The sequence below is a fragment of the Hylaeus volcanicus genome, chromosome 1, assembly GCF_026283585.1.
Source record: "Hylaeus volcanicus isolate JK05 chromosome 1, UHH_iyHylVolc1.0_haploid, whole genome shotgun sequence".
NCBI lineage: Eukaryota > Metazoa > Arthropoda > Insecta > Hymenoptera > Colletidae > Hylaeus > Hylaeus volcanicus.
In genome coordinates this window covers 8,372,557-8,393,664 of record NC_071976.1, presented here as the reverse complement: position 1 = coordinate 8,393,664, position 21,108 = coordinate 8,372,557, and the positions used below count along the sequence as shown (strand labels likewise).

The following is a 21,108-nucleotide window of genomic DNA, read 5'->3' as shown; positions in this document are numbered from 1 at the left end:
ATAAAATAATCAGACCTATTCTGAGAAATTTTTTACAATATTCTGCATATTCATCAGTGAGGACTGACCAACTAAAATTAATTTCAAGTATTACATGGTTTTAGAGACTATTTCTTGCATTTTCATTCATAATGAAAAAATATTATAATTAATAATATTCAAATGACATTTTAATGTTATTTTTTTTACTAATTTCTCTAATTGATTTCAATCAATTTATAAAAGTCCATACTTGACCGTTTAATATAACTACTGGAATAAATATTTTCACAGACGATAGACTGCCACGGTTCGTCTAATAGAATTTTTACAGCCGATAAAGAAACGCGAGGATTCGTATGAACGGAATCTCCGTTCGACTCGCAGCACGGGGTAAATTTGTGAAGCGATTTGGCGAAGTGAATTCCGAAATAAACTGGATGATCAGGGCGCTTTGATTCTATCACATTGTCGTTAAGAGAAACACTACGGTAGGTGAGATGAAAACGTGTTACTCCTTTGATAACTGGAGGTCTAAGGGAATCGAAAGGGGATGCTAGCATACGGATTTGCGAGGAAACGTTCGCTTTTATGGGGTCACTAAAATTTCACGAGAAGGATCTCCTGCCTTCTATCCGGTAGCTTCAATTCAGTCGGAACGTCAATAGATAGTGGAAGCTCTGCATAAAACGCGACCAACTTTATTTTCAACGGAGGAAATTAGGGAGATGGGGATAAAAATATGCGTTACAGATTTCATCGTTATTATTAAACGCTGTACTCCATAAAGGTTTCCAATAAATTTTTCAGCTCGTTTTTATCGAAATGAAATTTTATACTGCATGAAAATCTAACAAACACGATGAAATACAATATGTTCCTAAAAACCGTATCGCTGTTGGCAAATGCAGCATTGAAAATATGGAATAAAAGTTGAAATTCTCTCATCTCGGTACAGGCTCGTCATAAAAAGCGTATTTAATTGATGTAAACGTATATAATTGATTTTTTTGTTATACTTCTTTAAGGAGGAAGACTACTGTAACAGTCCTAAAACGAAGGGTACATTCATTTTACTAGGAAAAGAATGTAGAATGTTTCAAAAATACACCGCGATTTAATAATTTCAGCTTGTGTTACACGTTTTTCATTTCACTAGTAGAAGAATGTAGAATGATTCAATAATTCATCATGATTTTATGATTTAGCCATGCATGACAAGTTCTTCGTTAAGTAGTCGCGACAGAACGTAGAATATTTGAAGATCTTTTCACGATTTTATAACTTCAGCATTCATAATTATGTTCATTCTATAAGTAATCACAAAAGAACATAAAATGTTACAAAAATTTATTACGATTTTATAATCGAAGCTGCAATCGCACGTTCTCCATTTGATAAACAGCTTCAAGAAAATTTAAAACGTTTCAAAAACTCACCACACGTTGTTCAAGGAAGTACTCACATCCCCCATCTCCAACATCGTTTTCCCAGGCGTAGACTGGTCACATTTAACTCAAAAGTATCGAGTCCTAAAAAACAAAGCAAGGAACAATTCTGTGACACGAACGTGGCCAAATACCCTAGAGATCAGAACCGTGAATCGTGTCGCGAATATCACCTCCACCTTGCTCCGTATTCTCAGGTGGGATACGAGACGATTCGATACATATTGCACACAGTGTCACGCACGTTCCACTTCATTCTGGATTCGAATAGACCGTTCTCGTCTTCGATGCGACTTCTATCCAACGAAACGAGGCTCAGTCGCGAAATATCGTCGACTCGCGTCGACGTTTTTTTCGCGAACGAATTACACGCGTCGACGACAGGGTTTCGAAAACAATAGTTCTCCGTTTGGATTTTGATAACGGCCGTAGAAAAATGCTTCCGTTCCGTTACTTGCTGCTGTCGTTTTTGACAGTAACCGGTGGTGACAGCGGTCAGGAAAAGTTACGCCATCAAAGAAACACGAAGCGTTCAGATACGTGAATAATGTCACACGCAGATTCTTGTGTACGAATAATACTCAAATACCTGTTGCTGCACACGCAATTTGCGGCGTGTCCGTGGACCCCCCGCGGTATTAACCCTTTGCGTTTTCAATTCTCTTCAAACATCATAGAAATTCTATGCGGGAGATTAAAGCACGGCTAGCGGTTTTGTTTGTTTTGTCGGGTATCGAATAAACGAAACAATTAACATTGCGAGCAGATTAATTTCGTTACGCGCTGAACGCTTCGCTTCTCAATTTCGTTCCACTTTGACAACCATTCGGGGACCATTGGTCGACCAGCATTTGAGCCGTTTACTTTGAAAGCGGTGTAAGTGCATTTATATATCAAATATGAATTTTGTCGTCCCCTGGTCAAACGGTTTTTGTAACCATTAGAGAGCAAACATTTAATATTCTCATACAGAATAAAATAGTCTCTATACCAGTTTCAAAGAGAAAATGAAAATTGAAAATAAAATACATCCGCTACTGTAGCTTCCTTAATCCAAGAAAATTATTCGTCTGTACTGTTTCCAACAATTCCCAGCACTTGTGTGCTGTACTAAGACATTTACTTTGCGAAAATAATTGCAAACTTTGCCAATTACCCGACGAGCCCAGACACCGGTTACAAACCGAACCGCTGCAGTTCATTTCGCGAACAGTACACAATGATAACCGACTCGTTCGTCTAAAGTGGCAATGCACACGCGTGTGTCTCCGAATCCATCGAGCCAATTCTCCTCGTTCCAGAGGCGCGCGTCTTATTCAGCCGCGGAGTCGCTCCTCGAGATTGGGATTCCCTTAAACCAGAACACGTGTTTGCTAACCGGGTTAATTCTCGACACCATCGACACGCTCCCGTACGCTCTCGCGCTTAATTCATAATCTCGTCGGTTCTCAAGACATCCTTTACCGTCATTACGCTTCCGACGAGCTGTCGTTTTCATCAGGACTGCTCGTCGAAGACGCGAATATGGATTACCTTTGCGTCATTATTTCCGCTTTCAACTACATCTGTCCTGAAGAATTTAAATCGTGGAAGTTTGTTGGCACGTTTATGGCAGCCGAGGAAGGGCTATTTTTTAGGACTAAAATATTTCGAGTCTTTTTTGCAAGCTTTGATTTTGAGTTCCGTTTGGACCTCAATGGATCAAGAGATGTTACATTGCAATGGCCATTAAGTTGAGACTAGGTTATACCAAAATTAAGTCTAAATTAAATAATAGGTTTGATGTCTTCAAATAAATGTTTCATTATAAATATGTATAATGAAAAATTTAATAAAAAGAAAGACATTTAATAATACTTAATTTTATGAATATGATATTTGATTTATTGCATAGAGTAATATTACAATCTGGTTCTGCTGTTGCGCAAGCATTAATCTGAATATTTGCTAGTTTTATTTACGAAACCTGGTAAAATGGAATCTATGAAACACGATTGATAAGTGGCGAGCACGCGCGATTGCGAGAGTTTCATTACCCATGGCTCGGTACGGCGCTAATCGGTGGAACCATCTTGATAAACCTAATGATGACGCCGCGTCCGTGACCAATCACATGGTTTGCGTTGTACATTTATTAAAAAGGACGGCGTTACTTCATGAAAACACGCTAGACGTGATGTATAGCCGCTATCGCGTGTATTCACGCGTCCAGAAAAGGAACATTTTCTATTGTACTTTCCCTAACGGAGAAAACGTCAGTTCAGAAGATAAAAATAAAATTTTCATCACTCATTACTTACTTCTGAATTTATTAAACCCGTAGAAGAAACGAATTAGAGCAGTTTTTCATAAAAGTGGCCCAATCGAAAACTAAACACGAGAAAATTGATAAGAGTGACATTAAACTGTTTGTTTCTGTTTTCACACAAGTTAATATTTAATGACATTGGTTTCAAGCAAAATGCTTTACTTCACATTACGTTAAAAATCGATTTATCTAGAACCAATGTTACTGTCTTTGTCAAAAGACACTAAAGGAGTTCAAAGAATGGCTTTTTATTGTTAGATGTTCCTTAAAGGTTTTTACAAAGCCGATTGTAGAACGACAAATGAACCTAAATCCTTTTGAATTTACACGATCTCCGAGGTTTAGTGAGAGGATTTCCTTCGATGTTCTGTTCGTTGTCCGAAACGTCCTCTCTCGTCGAGCAAGATGGTAGCAATTACTACGATTAAATTGGTTTAACCAATTACGAGCCATCCGACCATGAATTTCGAGTATTTCGGGTACTTGAACTATTCGGTGTCTTCATTCATCACTTCGTGCCACGATTTCCCTTAACGAAAAATGTAACTGTTTACTTTAAAATAAACATGCTTGAACATTATTCATGTTTACTGTATAGCGAAGGGTTTTTTATATTTTGATTCAGATTTTCTTATTTTCAAATGAAATAATATTTTCAAATACAATCAAATGCGAAAGATGTAAGTAGCTGTTAAGTAGAATACTTGACATCGATTGCTTCAGTTAAAATATTGAAATATTAAAATATTAAATATTAAATATTGTTAATAATTAATTTCACAACTGATAAATTAACGAATACAGCCAGGAAAATAAATATCCTTACCCTCTACGTCTATCGAAGAAATCTATATAGATCAAAAGACAGGTTTGATCTTTCCAAATAAATGTTTCGATACATTTAATTGTAATTTGAGATACGCTTAGGTATCATTAAAGACTGCAACCACGAAATCCGAGATGCTGTTCCACTTAGTCTCCGTTTTCGCGTGGAATTTAATCCGGACATTTCTACAGGAACTTCGAAAGACAAACATCCCAAGAAATACGCCCAACGCGTGACCGTGCACGCCACAGAGCGATATATCGCATTCATAATAGCATGTACCGTGTACCGTGCACAGTACATAAGGTCCCCTAAATTAGTGCATCTTACACATTACAGAGGCAGACGCCGTCGTAATTCATGTACCTCTCCCCTGATGCAGTCCCGGCTTATTAACATAATCCCGCTTTGATGCGGGGTAACAAAGTCAGCGTAGAGCTCGAAACACATAAATACCGAGCAAAACAGTCACCTCATGAATCGACTAATAAGCAAGGGATTCGTCTGGTAGCGCCACGTGACTGCGACGTCAAAGTTAGAATCTATCGTGTGCAAGTACGCTTCAACAAAGGAGACGGAGAATTCAGTTTCGCAACCAGGAAGTTATAGACACGGTCGGCATTCGTCGTATTCGAAGAAAAAGAATGCTGCGAGGGACAGGTACACAGGTGTTTGGACATGGACGCGTATCCAACGAATTATTGCGTTTCGTTGCACAAGTCTGACGTGTTTTCATCGAGGGAACGGGACTCTGGCTTGAGCAGCGACAAGGATGGGAACGGACGAATGGAAAAGTCGAGGTCTGTCATAATTTTCATAATTCATAATTTTGATCGCGATTGAAATATTATAAAATGCATGGCTACTAGTGGATTTACAGTGTACAAGTAATTCAGAAAATTAATAAAGATATTTGGGTGCAACGTTCTTCAATCGTGGAATGAGAGGCACTTAAAAAGAAAACCGATACTGAAGGACCATTCGTGCACACCAGTCGTCCGTTTCTTCTTATTAATGTGAAACGAAGTCGCGTGATGCACGAATTGTATTTTCTTTTACGCGTGTCGTTACAAGTTTCGTCGAAGCTCGTACGCGTGGAAAGTCGCCCGGTACGATGCACCGTAAATTGCTACCAGTAGATGAAATTGTTTATAAGCAATTTATATCCGCAACAGAGGCAAAATTTATTCATGCGCTTTCACTATTGCGAACTTCGAAGTCGACTGAACGCTCTGAAATCGTGGAATATTAAACATTCCTTTCTGGACAGATTGAATTCCAGTTCTGGAAAAAATTCTGAATCGCTCATTTTAAAGTTAAATGTTCATTTTTTGGTAGCGTAGGTTATCACGTGGTGCATGGTCTGCATTATTGACGTTCTCATTTCAATATTTCTGGGAGGAAAGTTTTATTTACTCTGGTGCAATTGACAGGGTAATTGTGCATTAATTGGATAATTATTGGACCTTCTTAGAAAATCTATTTTGGCGATATGAAGCTGGTGATTTGATTTTCTACTGTTACTCAGAATATACTTGGCAATTGAATTGAAATTAGGGGTGGAACTCGGCAACGAGAAACATTTTACAATAAATCCTTACATCTTGAGCATTCTAAGGTTTTACTGTAAATTTATTCTTAAATATTTTCTTACTAACGGAGCCATCCACTACATATATCTTCATTCAACTCGAGTAAAAAGCTTCGAAACGAATAAATCTCACAACTGAAGGAATTACCACAACCACACAATACCACCATATCACAAACCACACAAAGTACCAGTAACTCGAGCATGTTGCAAAGAGCACAGTCACAGTAAAAAATATGGCAGCGTCTAATGGTTACCATTGTGACGAAGAAGAGTTATGGCGGCTGAGGGGGTGGGGTGTTGGAAGGCGGCTGGTGGCCCTTATTAAGGGATTCTTGGTCGGTGATTCCGGCTCACGGCGCGGTCTTTGCATTTCGGAGGCGAAAAGTTTAACGATATTCATACAAAGCCGGATGATATCACGGCCAGCCGGGCCTCGGTGGCCGTGGGATCCGCAAATGAGCACTTTTTCCGCGCAATTCCGGCAGCCAGTGTTATTTCACCGCGGAGAGCCGAATAAAAGGAAAAGAAAGCCCGGCAAAGTGATGGAGATGTTAAGGAAAATATCCACCCTCGACCCTCTGTTTCGTCTAGGTCGCGCGGCGAGTTTGTTGAGATGCGACGAACCGTGAAAGACGCTCGTCTTATCTTCAAGCCGTGCGCGAGATACTTCGCTGTTCGTTCTTCTTCTTTTTCCATCCCTCTCGAGTTCTTTTCCACCCCTCCACGGAGTCCCTGCTCCACCCCTATTCCTCCTCACTCGATAGTCCGGTTTACCTTCGCGGTTTCCACGGACGAACGTGCAAGGTTTCGATTCTTTAGCGGGAAGTGGTGTAGTCGGCTGAGTAACGTGATCTAGGGACGTTCTTCAAGTATTTCTTGTCAGGGTGAAATTTTGTGTTTGCGACTTACCGCGACACAATTATTTTTCTTCGATTATATTTAATTTTTGGAGCCTGGTTTTCGTGAAAGAGAATATATTCACACGCGAAGTTATCCACCTGCGTCCTAGATATAGCGTATTTTACGGGTTTAAACAATTTTCAAAGTTGCAATTACCAACACTAATTCATGTTGATATTGATATTTATGTTTGTGATTTTTCAACTCTTTCTGTGATACCTTGGTAGGGGAAGAGAAATATTTATTTGGTAATTAAAGCAACAGAATATGTCATATTTTTCATTGAAGGTGAATTATAGTGATTTTCAATTGAATATGCTATGTACAATTTGGTTTGTCTATATTCAAGTATATTATAATATTAGGTTGTCCCGAAAGTTTCTTTCGCGAGTTGCACTCAATTATTTTATTTAGTCGTGTTTATATAAATAGATAATCTAATTTCGTAGACATTGATGCTGTAACAGTAATGAAACGAAATGAATCGTACACAATTCAGTAATGTAACATAAAACATAAAATATTGTGTATATATTAATTATTAATAAAACGAAAGAAACTTTCGGGCCAACTAATAGGTTATATCACCTTTACACTTTATCAAAAACATCTGTTATACACATAATAAGTAGATGGATTCTTTTATGAATAATTGTATATTAAATAATGAAACGATATTTGTTTCCATACACCTCAAACTTACATTAATTCATTGCTTTACAATAACGTGAAACGCAGCATAAATGTATAAAAATCTACAGTCCAGACATATTTCTTTAATATCACTATTACATTAAATTGGTATGACTGAAATTAATATCGTGTCATACAAAAAGAGTATTTTACAAGACCATAGTAAAACGTTCAAATACCAAAGTACATCGTAACAAAATCTACTGCATTTTCAGTGCAATAAATTATCTGCTATCTAAGCACACCAACAAATCATTTCACCAGTCGACGCGCACCTTCTTACGTAATAGTGAAATTGGTATAGTAGATCTAGTCCCGGAATTCGTGTATCTGAAGATGATGTGGTTATAGGTAAAACTATTACTCTGTCAGAGGCAGATGATAAGTTGGACTGTACAACGTTGCCGAGATATCGTTTACATTTCACGAAGAAAATCTCTGTAAGGTTTAGTACAGCGAGCTGGCTGTGATTTAATCCCAGTTCTGTGCACGATAAATCGATATTTAATCATGCTATCGGTTTAACGTCATCGGAATAATTACGAATCTTTTTGTCGATGCTTTTTCGAGGATTTAACGGTCGCGTAATGTCACGCGCGGGAACGGTGGCCACATAATTACCGTCAAACAATAAAGTTCCTTTCATTGTTCGAACGCGCAAAAGCTTGATGCGCAACCATCGACACTCGCGAATGTGTTAAGCGATAATTAATTGATTCGCTTAACTACAAATCAGCGGTGCATTGGGTTTAATTAATGAGCTGCGTCCGCTCGATGCAACCCAATGATATCTGAGTTTGCGAGTAAACGGTTGTTTAAATAATTAATTTAACTATTAACTCATTCACTGCCAGACAAATTTAGAATGTCTTGCTCTGGATGCCAAGATATATAATTAATATGTTATAACCGTATCGTCTATGTTGATATTTTTATAATTAAAAGTGATATTAAACATGTTTTTCACACTTTATTAAATTTTCATTCATCCTTTCTAATCAATCTACACTTGTGGCGCAAGCTAACACGAGATACAGTCGGTTTTATAAATATTCGTAACTTCTATGTCTATTAAAGAAATCTGTCTAAATTAAACGACAGGTTTGATATTTTCATAATGAAACATTTATTTGAAAATATCAAACCTGTCGTTTAATTTAGACAGATTTCTTTAATAGACAAAAAGGGAAGAATATTTAGAGAACTGACTGTATCTCGTAACTGGAAGTGAATGGGTTAAATCCAGTTCGTTTAACGTAAACGCTCGAATCGCCTTGGTTCTTGAAAACCCATTGTGTTGGTGAAAATTGAGAAACAGTGAAGGGAATGTAAGTTTGTTCGCTTTCGTTCATTTTCCTGGTATTTGTATATACGTAATGGCTTCACCGATCTTGCGAGTATGATATTCTTTCGCGAATATCCTCCACTGGGCTCCGCGCAAGCATGGAATGCACAAGGAAGATAGAAGTCTGACTACTATTTGCAAACAGTTTGCGCCAGAGCGAGTTCTCAGTTTTAATGCGAACGCTAATGGATGCTAAAATGAATATAATCATTTCCGCTGATCCGCTTTGAAGATTTCACGGCAGTTCCGTCGACCCTGGAGACTAAAGCTGCGCTTCAAACGAATTTGCTTTCTCAAATAAGAAATACATGAGAGTCCCGAGCAAGTAGGATGGTCGAAGTTTGGTATTGATGCCGGAGACTGGTGGACAATTACTATTCGAAAGCTAAATAAAGTCTGTACAATAAATTTTACCTACTTTGTCGCATTACTTAGGACTTTAATTATTATTATTATTTCTGATAAGTGTCAACTAATTTATGTTGTTATTATAATATCAGCTGTGCTTTTCTTCCTTACATTATTTTTTCTTTTTAATACATTTCTTACAACCATGTTGAATTCAATTTTTCGATGCATTGGCACAATAATTGCAATTAAACCAACTGAATTAAATTTCTAGACAAATTTTTCAATTGAGACTTTATTTCATTATATTTCTGCTAAAATAAATTGCTGTTTACTACAAAAAATTACGATTACTACATTTACTTGTGGTTTCCATTTTAGAAATTCTTCGATTCCAAATACTTGAAGTAAATTCTGCAAATAGGTAATCGGAACTATTACGATCCGTGAATACTACAAACAACGTCGTTCCGTGATTTGCTTTTTGTTTGGAAAATAGTTCCGTTCAATCAGGCAAACTTCTAACCGTAATGGGCGCAACATTCGAACTCTCATCGATTCATTCCAAAGTAGTAATTCGGACAAAAACACGGGTTTTCGCTTTCATAAGTAGAGCCCGTTATACCTGCAATTAACGTATTGATTTATCCCACAAATGTAACGGCCATAGAAATTTTTGTCAGTTCCCTCGTTCCGTATAATATATTCACGATAATGGCTTTAAAGGAACATCTGGATTCACCATATACGCTCGCTTCTGCATATGAATAAACATCATTTATAATATTAAACGCGAAAGGTTTCGAGAGTGTTTCCAGAAACCATCAATTGCCATTTTACAGAACGCAGAATAAACATTTATTACGGAAGTGTAGTGGAGCAGATATATGATTATGAAAATAAATGAAAGCAATGTTACGAAGTTGAATGAGGTGGAATGCCGAATTGACATTTTATGTTCACTTTATTCGTTGAAATATAATGATGTTTATTATAAAAGTATGATGAAATGGATGTATGAATATAGAAACAAGTGGAAGAAAAATTACAAAAGCTATGCATATAGCTGAAAGATGCTTAAACATAGTGGATCCTCCCTAAGAGGCGCCAACTGCAGTTAGGACGCAATTTCTTTCTCCAAGTGGGGATAACCATGATGTCCCTTAGACAGGGTACACACTATCTGTACTTTTGCAAAACTAACTATACACGAAACACACAGTCCTATAAGGGTCTCCTAAACGACTTTGCTAAAGGTGACAGCTCAAACCAAATACTACAAAATAAATCACAAAATCTCAAATTGCAACAATTTGATCCCCAATGCATTGACACAGTTCGAGTACAACACCAAGCTTTATCAGTGCCTCAGTTCCTTCAAAGCAGTTCCAAGGAATATTGGTGAAAACCACTGCGTCCCTTAGACAGGAACCTCCCCATACGAAAAAAGTTCCCCACCCTTAAGTATCCATTCGAACAATATAGTAATTTCGTCACAAAACCAACCAATACTGCGACTTGGATAGCCACAGTTTTCGTTAATTCAGCATGGCGCAAGCCCCGGAACCGGAAAGCGGGGTAACAGGAAAGAATCGACTCGAAAACGTGGTTTTTCGCGCCATATGTACGCTCTACTTTTAGTTCGGTTAACAGGCCGATTTATCCCCCCGAAAAGCAGCGAATACCGCAGTTTTTCGGGTAGCTCTGCGAATCTCCGGCGTTCACGCGAACGCTTTTCGGTTGCGCGAAATACGAGCGCGGATGTTCGCTGGGTGGAGGGGTTTTTGGGAATGAGCCGAACGATTTAGAAGGGATGGATTCGGAAAGAAGGGAGAGAGAACGAGAGAGCTGGCGCGGCATTGTCGTTTTTTCCGTGAATTCGATGGAGCAACGGAGGTTCGGACGCGCGGGGGAGCATGGCGCGACACGGGCTGGCGTTATTCCAGCGCGGAAAACATTTAAAACAAAATCTGGTCGGCTCTCTCGAGCGTTGTGTACCCGTGCAGGTCAGGCGAGCAGGTAGGTATTCATTACTGTCAAAAATATGGCGGGGTCGCGTATTATCCACGCGCCTGCTGATTCATATTTACTCGCGAGATATCGTAGCTGTGTGCGTGCGTCTCTTTGCACTGCGAGCATAAATGATCGGACGAGTGTCGTCGGCTATGCAAACCGTGGAAGACTGAACATTACGAGTGGATATATTCGCAGTAACTCGTGACAACGCGCTGACATGTAGTGGATATCTGTTCATTAGATCACGTCCTGCGATCGTGTATTTTTTTTTCTTTTTTTTTTTGGACGAATGCTTCTTCCATTTTGCAACGTTCCGTGATGGGAACATTGGAGATCGTGGATTCTAATTTATTGGTAAAATTGTTGTAAAGAAGGGAAATACACTAATTTGTAAAATGGAGAGATGTACACCCCCGTTCGTAATCATGTAGACACTTACCACCTTGAATGAATAATTATACATACAGTAAATTTGTACTATAAAATTTGTTGATATTAAATTTCCACATGTTGTAATTTAAGCTTTTAATGTGTTGTATAATCACATAATGCACAAACATAATTGTGATAAAATTTCAATGGTCCCGTATAAATAACTTTGAAATTTATCGCTACGTTCTTAATCTATTACGTTCTATACGCTGTTTTTTTTCTCAGTTGCATGTAACAATCCACGAGTTTTATTTTTACAACGTCAACGTTGCCGAGAAGTATGTGTTGACTGTCTGCGATACGAGATTACCGCGGTTTTCGGCTATGGGCGCGTAATTCTTGTCTGCATAGCACTACAGACAGCAGTTTCAACCTGCAGTCAATCAATCTTGACTCATAGCGGCGTTGAAATTTTCGAGTTTGGTATATTACTCTCATTAAAGCGATTACGCGGTGCCCCGACATGGCCCATTAATTACACGTAAATTTGAATACAAGGAGTTGCGGTGCTTCTGTTTGATGTTATATGTACGTCAGATTTCATTCTTCCAAACCTTTATCGTTCGATTACAAAACATTACTGGACTCTTAACTATGTTATTTATTTTAAAAAAGCATATTTAACTATTTTCAATGTGCATCACGTTTGTTATTTGATCCTGTATAATTCAGAAAGAGGAGACACAATTCTTTTTTCAGTTATTTTTATAGCGGCCTTAATCTTTATTTGCTTTGGTATTTAATTATAAGGCTTGATATAAGTAAACTCTTTATTACTCTTGAAGAGAGTCCAATTAATTATTAAAACATAAAATTAAAATTTTATTGAAGAGGAGGTATTGCATGGTATAGTTTATACCTCCCATCACAAACATAACAAAACTATCCCATAATATTGTTGATCAAAAGAAAAATTACAAACTAAATTAGTTATGTATTCAAACAATCGCAGCTTTAAATATTATCCTAACTTATTCCAACGTCGAATAAATCAAATCGTTTCCTTCCTGAAATGCAAAAATTACATAATGGCTCGAAGCTAAACGCGAATTTACGTTAACGTTTGTAGAATACGACCGACGCCATTATAATAATAAAATTACACGAACCGCGCGTAAAGGGGGTGCTTAGCTGAAAGCCTGCTCGACACATGCGTTCGTGAATATTTTTCATGCCCACTACTATGATATAATTACAGGAAATGAGCGAAAAGAGATGTATTTGGCGGAAAACTGCTCGACGCACGTGGGCCCATGAATATTTTTCTCCATTTAATATTCTCGTTGAGGGTTGTTTCCTTCGTGAGCACGGGCTCGTCACAATTTGCGTTAACAGAATCGCTACGCGTCGAAAAGTGGACAAGGGTACGCAAAAGTAGCGAAACGTGAAGCGCACTCGTAGGATCGGAACGCGACCGCGTAGAATTTTCAAGGGATGTTTGTGCGATTAATGCGTGGGCGTCGTTGAAGCGATGCAATTAAATTACAAAAACGACCGATTAAATAAAATGCACCGCGCCTGGGTTAAATGAAATGTTTATCGTGCATCGATGTAAAAATCGCTATCGTTGGATCGTTGAAATCTCGCCTCGACGGGAATTCGTCGTTATCGTTTATCGAGATGGATAACGCGAAAGTGTCGAAAATATTTCGTTCGTTTTGTTCGGAATAAAAATGTAGTCACAAATTTCTATTGTATTAATATTTAGTTAAAAGTGGGTAACTGTTTGATAACGATACTTTTCATTTTTACTGTTAAAAAGTATCGAGGGAAGTTTGCATTCGAGTGGAACAGTGAGAAAGATGGAACCACAGAAATGCAGCTTTGATAATTGATAGGTGAATCATGAATCGCGGAGTCCTACGGACACGAATGAATTTTGTAACGAGAACGGGATGCGAGTCATGAATATAACTCACCCCCTGGTAATTGAATGCCAGGATTCCACGATAAACGAGACCGACTCGATCCTCCTCTTTCGTGTAACTAGAAATATTTGCTCTCATTAATGAAAACGCCGAAACACCTTTCCTTTTTCCAACCGCCGCGGAAATTGCGTGTTTCGAGCTTGGTCTCGAGTTACGATTTTTATTTCCGGGACGTAATTATCATCGACCAACCGCCGATCCTCCGCTATTTATCAAACGTTCGCCCGTTCTCTCCCCACCTTTTTTAGCGCTTCTTTCCTCCCAGTCTCGCTTCACTTTTTGTTCAAATTTCCTTTCCACGCAGGAGTAAGATGATTATGTCGTCTTACTCGTGTCTTTTTCAATTCCACTTTCGCGACTCTCTACTGAGCTACAACTTCGCTAATGAAAAAATTAACAAAACATTCAGAGAATATTCAGAATCACCTCATGTCCGCTGATACAAATTATTAGGCCGCACCCTGTATATAATACAAAAACCAATCATTACTCAAACAGTCGATATTAATTGCTAACGACATTGTAGTCGACACGACATACGAAGCAGACAAAGAAAACAAAAAATAATCGAAACGAAGAAGTGCAGTAATCGAAAAGTCGATTCTCATTAATCCTGATGAACGCGTGTAACCCCTTAACCGCCTTTAGTTCGATTCCGATTATAGAGGGCATGCGTCGTTTTTCGAACAAGGAACCCAGGTGGCACCCCGTGAAAATCGAGGGTGAAGCTTTCGGTGGGGAGAGGGAGAGAGATGGCGACAAAAGCGTCGAAAAATTATTACCCGAGGCCGGGATCGCTGCCTCGGTGATTCGGTCAAGTACAGTTTAGCGAGAGTTAACGAGCAGGGTTGAACGCTCACGCGAGTAGGCAGTCGCGTGGATTCCTACGGCCGTCGGCTCCGCTCCGGCGATTTAAAATCCGCCAGATTTTCTGGCGTGTTCGTTTATTTCCTGCCTTTAATGCGCGCGATATGCAGCCGCGCGGATGTAATTTTGCCGCTCAGACGAATTTTTATGACCGGAGCCGGGAGATACAACCGGATGAAGTGGAGTGTTTACCCGTTCAGCTGGACGCTAATACGATTTACCCATTTACGTTACCGGGCTGCATTTTTAGGCGAATTAATCTACTCAGTTGGATTCTCCCTGACACCAATGGGGACGGTCAAAGGGCGTGCTGTCAGCGATTTGTTTTCCTGCCCAGAGCGCTGTTCACGTGATAGTGTGACTATCATATGACAATTTGTGTGATAGTCAAGAGTCCTGCATTTTGCCAGCCCTTTTGTGAGCTTTGTTTCTTATAAGCACCTGTTTCAGTATTTGTTTTAATTTTATTGCACTACTACTGCAGTACTGTGTGGAATTTTTTGTGGAATTTATAAAGAGTAGTACATTATTTGTAATGGTATTCAATGGAATTTATTAACAACATGATAGGCGAATGAAGCCGGTGGAATTTGTACGATAGTGAAGAATCCTGAATTTGGCCAGGCCTCTGGTGAGCTTTGTTTATTTATAAGCACCTGCTTCAGTATTTGATTGAATACTATTGCCATACAACTGCAATACTGTGTGTAATTTTGTGTAGAATTTATAAAAAATAGTACATTATTTGTAATGGTATTCAATGGAATTTATTAACAACATGATAGGCGAATGAAGCCGGTGGAATTTGTACGATAGTGAAGAATCCTGAATTTGGCCAGGCCTTTGGTGAGCTTCATTCTTTCATAAGCGCCTGTTTCGGTATTTGATTTAATCCTATTGCAATACTACTACAGTACTGTGTGTAATTTTGTGGGTATTTATAAAGAGTAGTACATTATTTGTAAATGATATGCAATAGAATGTATTAATATATTGATAGACGTGCTCCTATGTACAGTTTACTTCTTCTTGCAATATATTTATAGTCGTGACAAAACAGACTGATGTCCATTAAACAAATGAGATAATGTTTCTTAAAATTGACCACTTTTGAATCGATAGGGAATGGCCGTGGAAAGAATTAGAAGTCGACAGTGAAACGTGTAACAGTCGGTTCATCTAAGATCAGTAGTTTGCTAGGAAAACGAAGAACAGTGATTCGGGTCGGACATTTCTCTTGCTTCGGGAGTAGATTGGCTCTGGGCTGTTGCAAATCCCGCTCCGAAAATCGATGAATTAAATATCAATCTTATTCCAGATAGGGAAACGTTAGATAAGACAGGGGAGGAGATTTAGCTTGTGACTTGTGATTCCTTGCTCCCGTAAATTGCTCCACGATCAATGAACGGGAGAAAAGAATTTCCGTAAAGGTTACCTTGTATCGCATCAATCGTGTATCCTAGGAATAGAAAATACGGCGTTGACCTGGTTCGTCCAATATTTTTGAATTTGAAAGAAAAGAATTTCCGTAAAGGTTACCTTGTATCGCATCAATCGTGTATCCTAGGAATAGAAAATACGGCGTTGACCTGGTTCGTCCAATATTTTTGAATTGGTGTGAATTAGTGATTTGCATCCATAATACAGTAATTATGCGAATTGTGTTTTGTATTACAGTATACTTATTTTACATTTATTTATTTGCACTACACTTGCTATTATAAACAAAATTGATCGAACACATTTCACGTCACCGATACCACGCAACATTTCGTTATCTCGTATGATTTCCGTGCCACAATTTAGCGGCTACACCGCGTTCCAAAATTGTCAATAGCGTAATTCAAACGAATCTGTTCTCATAACCGAACATTAGGTAACACGAATTTAGCTATGCCAACACATTAGTCACGACACACGCATTAATCAACGTTTAATTTATCCAGTTGCATCTATCGGGATTCAATTAAAGTTGCGATTCAATCGCGACCGGGATTACTTCACCGATTGGTCGTTGAATTTATCACAGCCGCTCTACTAAATATTAGTACGCGAACCGCCTAATCAAAACACTGTTACGCACCGGTTTAATTATTCCGGTTGACTTGGATTTGTAAAAGTAATATTTCCCGCTCACCGTTTCGCTGACCGTCGCGTCATTAATTCGCAACAGGGGGTTACATTACGTCGGAAATTTCGAGAAGGGATAGCTTAATTGCCGTTTTGAAGTGCCGCGAACCTCGATAATCCGCTGGCAAATTGCAGATTGCACCTGAGAGGGAACACGTTGCTTGAGATCGGTGTTAAAGGCAACGCCAATTACAGGGATATCGTTATTCGACAGCTATCAAACATTGAAACGTTACGTCACGATTCATTATCGACATCCATTCGATAAATTATGTTCCACGGTAGAATTTTTTTTATAAGAATACTAATTTTTGCGAAAAATGATGCCAGTGTTCCCGATTTGTTTACTAAGTGAAATTTTGATCGATATAAAAGGTTTTCCAGACGTGCAAAAATGTAAAAATATTAGTTATCTTTTGAGCTATTTTTTTTTATTTATTTGTTGCTTTTAAACCAAATATGGTTTATATAGCATACGTTACATAACATATCTTAATGCGCCTTTTTTATATAGGTTAACTTAAAACTAGTTTGTGTAGCGTCTGAGTGTTCACATTATTTTAACGAAGTAAAATTATAATAATAATAATTATTTAATTTTAATTAAATTCTAATTAAATTAAATTCTTATTGCGCATTGCTTAATAAATTCGAATATAATCATCAGACCTTTAATATCTAGACCGCATAGGAAACACCTTATACAAGTCGGGAGGTAGTATTTGCGACGGTGAAGCGCTGTTATAAGGGTAGCACGATCATTTTCATCTTTTGAGCTACGTAGTACTTGTAAAGTATCGAAGAAATTGTATATCTAGCCATATTTCCGACTGGATAAAAGGGCTTGAATGCAAAACTGATTGTCCAAAATCGAAAATTCAGAGGGCTGTCTGAACCGTGAATAGAAATATGCATCAGCCGCCATGCTTTACATCTCGAGTTGTATTGCGGAGACACGTAACGAAGAAAATCCGTCAGCATGAAGATTTGTGGCCTCTGGAAAATACGTGACTAAAGCTGGAATATGGTATGTGTTACAATACTCTCCACTAAATCCCTGAATATTTCATTTAAATGAATTGTCATGATTGCACGTTTGTATCCAGGAATTCAAAAAATGTTCTTAGATGTTTACCAGGAATTACGTAGTTTATTATGATAATTTATCAATGATTGATTGATGTAACATCTGAAAATATTATTTTAAATTCAATATTAATTTATGGAAGAAAGATTTTTGTTTAAACTAAAAGTTGGAGCTTCATGATAAATTGCATATATATTTGTTGAATTTCTGATCATAAATAATTAAATTTCCCTTATAAATTTAAACCTGATAATTAGGCATATTGCAAGTGAACGTATAGGAAAATGTTTGAGCTGCCTAGATGCAAAACTTCATAAAATATCAACAATAAACTACATGTTACACTGATTTGAATATATTTCACATGTCTTACAGTGTAGAATATTAATGACAATGCTTCTACATTTAGTCTAAAGGTTTATCACAAGATCGTATTTATCTACGAAAACATAAACGAGGAATAAAAGAGAACAAAATACAATGATGAGGTAACATAATAATTTTGTTAATGATATCAGAGATACTTTCACAGAAAGGAAAACCTGGACATAGGTAGCATATCTGTCCCGACACTATTTCCTTTTATGAAAAGATATCAGTTACCATGTTTCTTCATCATTGATCTCCATCATCTCCCATAACACTACATTTCCGTCTCTCTCTTAAGTTGGCTTATGTTGCACAACAATCTCAAAATACAATACTGAAATGCTTACAAGATGTCCGACCCTCGTCCTTCCACCTTCCTCCCTTAAAAGTACAATACCTCCTTCACGTTCTCTCCCCCATTCTTCCATAACCGCGAACATGATCGTTAAACAAAATGAACCAGATAAATAAATAAATAAAATTGAACACTACGTGCCACGGAAAAATTTCATTTTCAGCAACTCGATGCTCGAGACTGGCCTACGGATAAAAAACCTTTTCACCGTGGCGATAAAACGTATTCGCTTGACCCCTATTTCCCTCGTGGAATAATCCTCGTAAAAAAGTTACACGGGGCAATATCCCAGAAGCTCGTTTACCGTGATCGTGCGAGTACAATAGTCGCTCATTCAAAGGGTTAATTCGTGACCGCGATTTACGCGTTTCTTTCGCGTAAAAAAAAAAGAAAGAAGTAAGCTGAAAAAGAGAAAAGGCTCGTTACGCGTTAAAGAACGGTACATTTCATCCGCCATCGGATTTTCACCTTCTCGCGGGGGCGGCTTGCAACGTAACGAGTGGTCGAGGCTTAAGGTTGCCAAGCTAAGTGAAACGCTTCCGTTTTCCGTCTGCCGGTTGGCTTTAATCGCGCGGAAACATAACAGTATCGTAAACGTAGAATACGCGCGGAGAGAAAGCTCAATTCGCAAGCCGAAACGACCGCGTCGGGATTTTCGCTGGTCGTCTAATTTCTCATTTGGTTACGCAGTTCCTACCGTATTAACCAGGAAGACTGTCGAAGGGAAATTATAAGTAACGCTACAGGGGCCCGGGTATTAACGCCACGCTACGCGTGCTTTACTTACTTCATTTTCTCAGAAAACCGTGGCGAAGTTAAACACAGATGCTTCTCGCAGAGCACGTTCCGAGTCGGCCGGTAGAATAACAGTTCCGAGGGTGGTCCGATAAATAAGGAGGCAATTGCGGGCGACTTGGGAAATATTTATCCTTAAGGTGTTTCACTCTGGAACGCTGTGTTGAAAGGCGTGAAGATCTATTTAGGAGTTCGCCATTTAGAAGCAGACTGGTAGCAGACTCTTGAAACTCTGTATATATATGTTAATACTTTTATCAGAAAAATATATGCAATATGCCTTTAATGGAAAAAAATTGTTAGCATAAACAAGACATCTCTTTTTGAGTTTTCTATTTATTCATTATTGGTAGTAGCCTCTTGGAACTCTGTACATTTATTTATATTTTCTTTTTTTTCAAGAGGATATAAGTATGCCTTTTAGTAAGTAAAACAGAAGCGATGTAAAATGAATTTTTCTAAAAAAATAAACAGTTTTCGAAAACATTGGAGAAAGTCACTGAGACCTCGTAGGTTTTCAGCACTATAATTCGACAGAATTTTTGCAGCGAATCATCAAGTTCCCCACATTCTCCTGGAGCAGGAAACGAGTCCACGCATTTTTAAAACCTGTTTGCGCGATTTGTCATGCTTAAAAGGTTCCATTCGGTGCCGGAGCGACAAACATACGGGTCTGCAGTATCGCAAAAGCCTATTCCATCCGCAAATAGAAGCGTCGGTGTACATTTTAGCGACGATACACTGTTTGTCGTCGGACAGTCTATGGTTAAGAGGGTTTCTATGCAGTTTAGAACGATAAAAAGAGCCCTCGTTCGTGAATTTCTTTTTCTCTAACAATGCCCATAACAGATTTTCCAAACTTTGCACACTTATTCGTGCATACTTCAAGCAAGTATATATTTTCTTTATAACGAAGTAGTATACATTAGTTTGTCTAAAAAATGTATGAACCCAAAGACCATCACGAAAGTACGTTAGGAGGCTTGGAACATCAAAAGATGAAAAAGAATCACTTACTTCTTTAAATGAAAATTTAAGCTATTCTAAACGGTTCTGTGCAAACTGAATTGAATTTCAAGCACTGGGAAAAAAATTTCGAAAAACAAATTGAATTTAAACAGCTTATTTCGCCAAGAAGAAATTATGCTTAAAGGTAGACAAAAATGCAAAGAGGAAAGAGATCGATTCGAAAGTCTACAATAGGAGACCCTCTCAGTCGGGCGTCTTATTAGGTTAATTCAATTTAAAGTTGCAGATAGTGCGTAGATAGGAGGAACTTTATATGGCCAGGTATAAAGTTCTCGGCTTTTATCGCTCGCAAGAAGGCGGCGAAAGAGAGAAATACGCGGAAAAATGTTTCTTCAGCCGTTCCCATCCCCTCTCTTCGAGCAAGTTTTTAATTTTTACACTGACATCGCCGGCTCCTCGTCCCCCTCCCCCACCCCTCCTGCCCCCATTGTCGTTTATGAACTTCCGTTTAGTAGAGGCGGGCGAGTGACTTTTTGTGTCACGAGCCTCGCGAGCGAGTCGAGGCTGCAATATTAACAAATTCCCCGTGGAAATTCGTCCCCGATGTGCGATTTCTGAGAGATCAGCCGAGGACAGAATGAAACCGGAGAGCGGCGAGGGGGTGGGTGGGTGGGTGGGCCATCGGCGACCGGAGGGAGACGAAACAGCCTTTAACAAAA

The 21,108-nt window shown here is 38.5% G+C and overlaps 1 long non-coding RNA gene across 1 annotated transcript in view; it reads right to left on the bottom strand.

Annotated features, from left to right (window-relative positions):
* Window positions 1–1,044: 1,044 nt before the first annotated feature.
* Window positions 1,045–21,108, bottom strand: part of LOC128876529 (uncharacterized) — a 52,300-nt gene continuing 32,236 nt past the window's right edge. Inside the window, exons 2-3 of the long non-coding RNA XR_008457059.1 lie at window positions 1,419–1,511; window positions 1,045–1,289 (exon numbers count right to left, since the gene is read on the bottom strand). This is a non-coding gene — a long non-coding RNA (uncharacterized LOC128876529). The remainder of the gene's footprint in view (window positions 1,290–1,418; window positions 1,512–21,108) is intronic.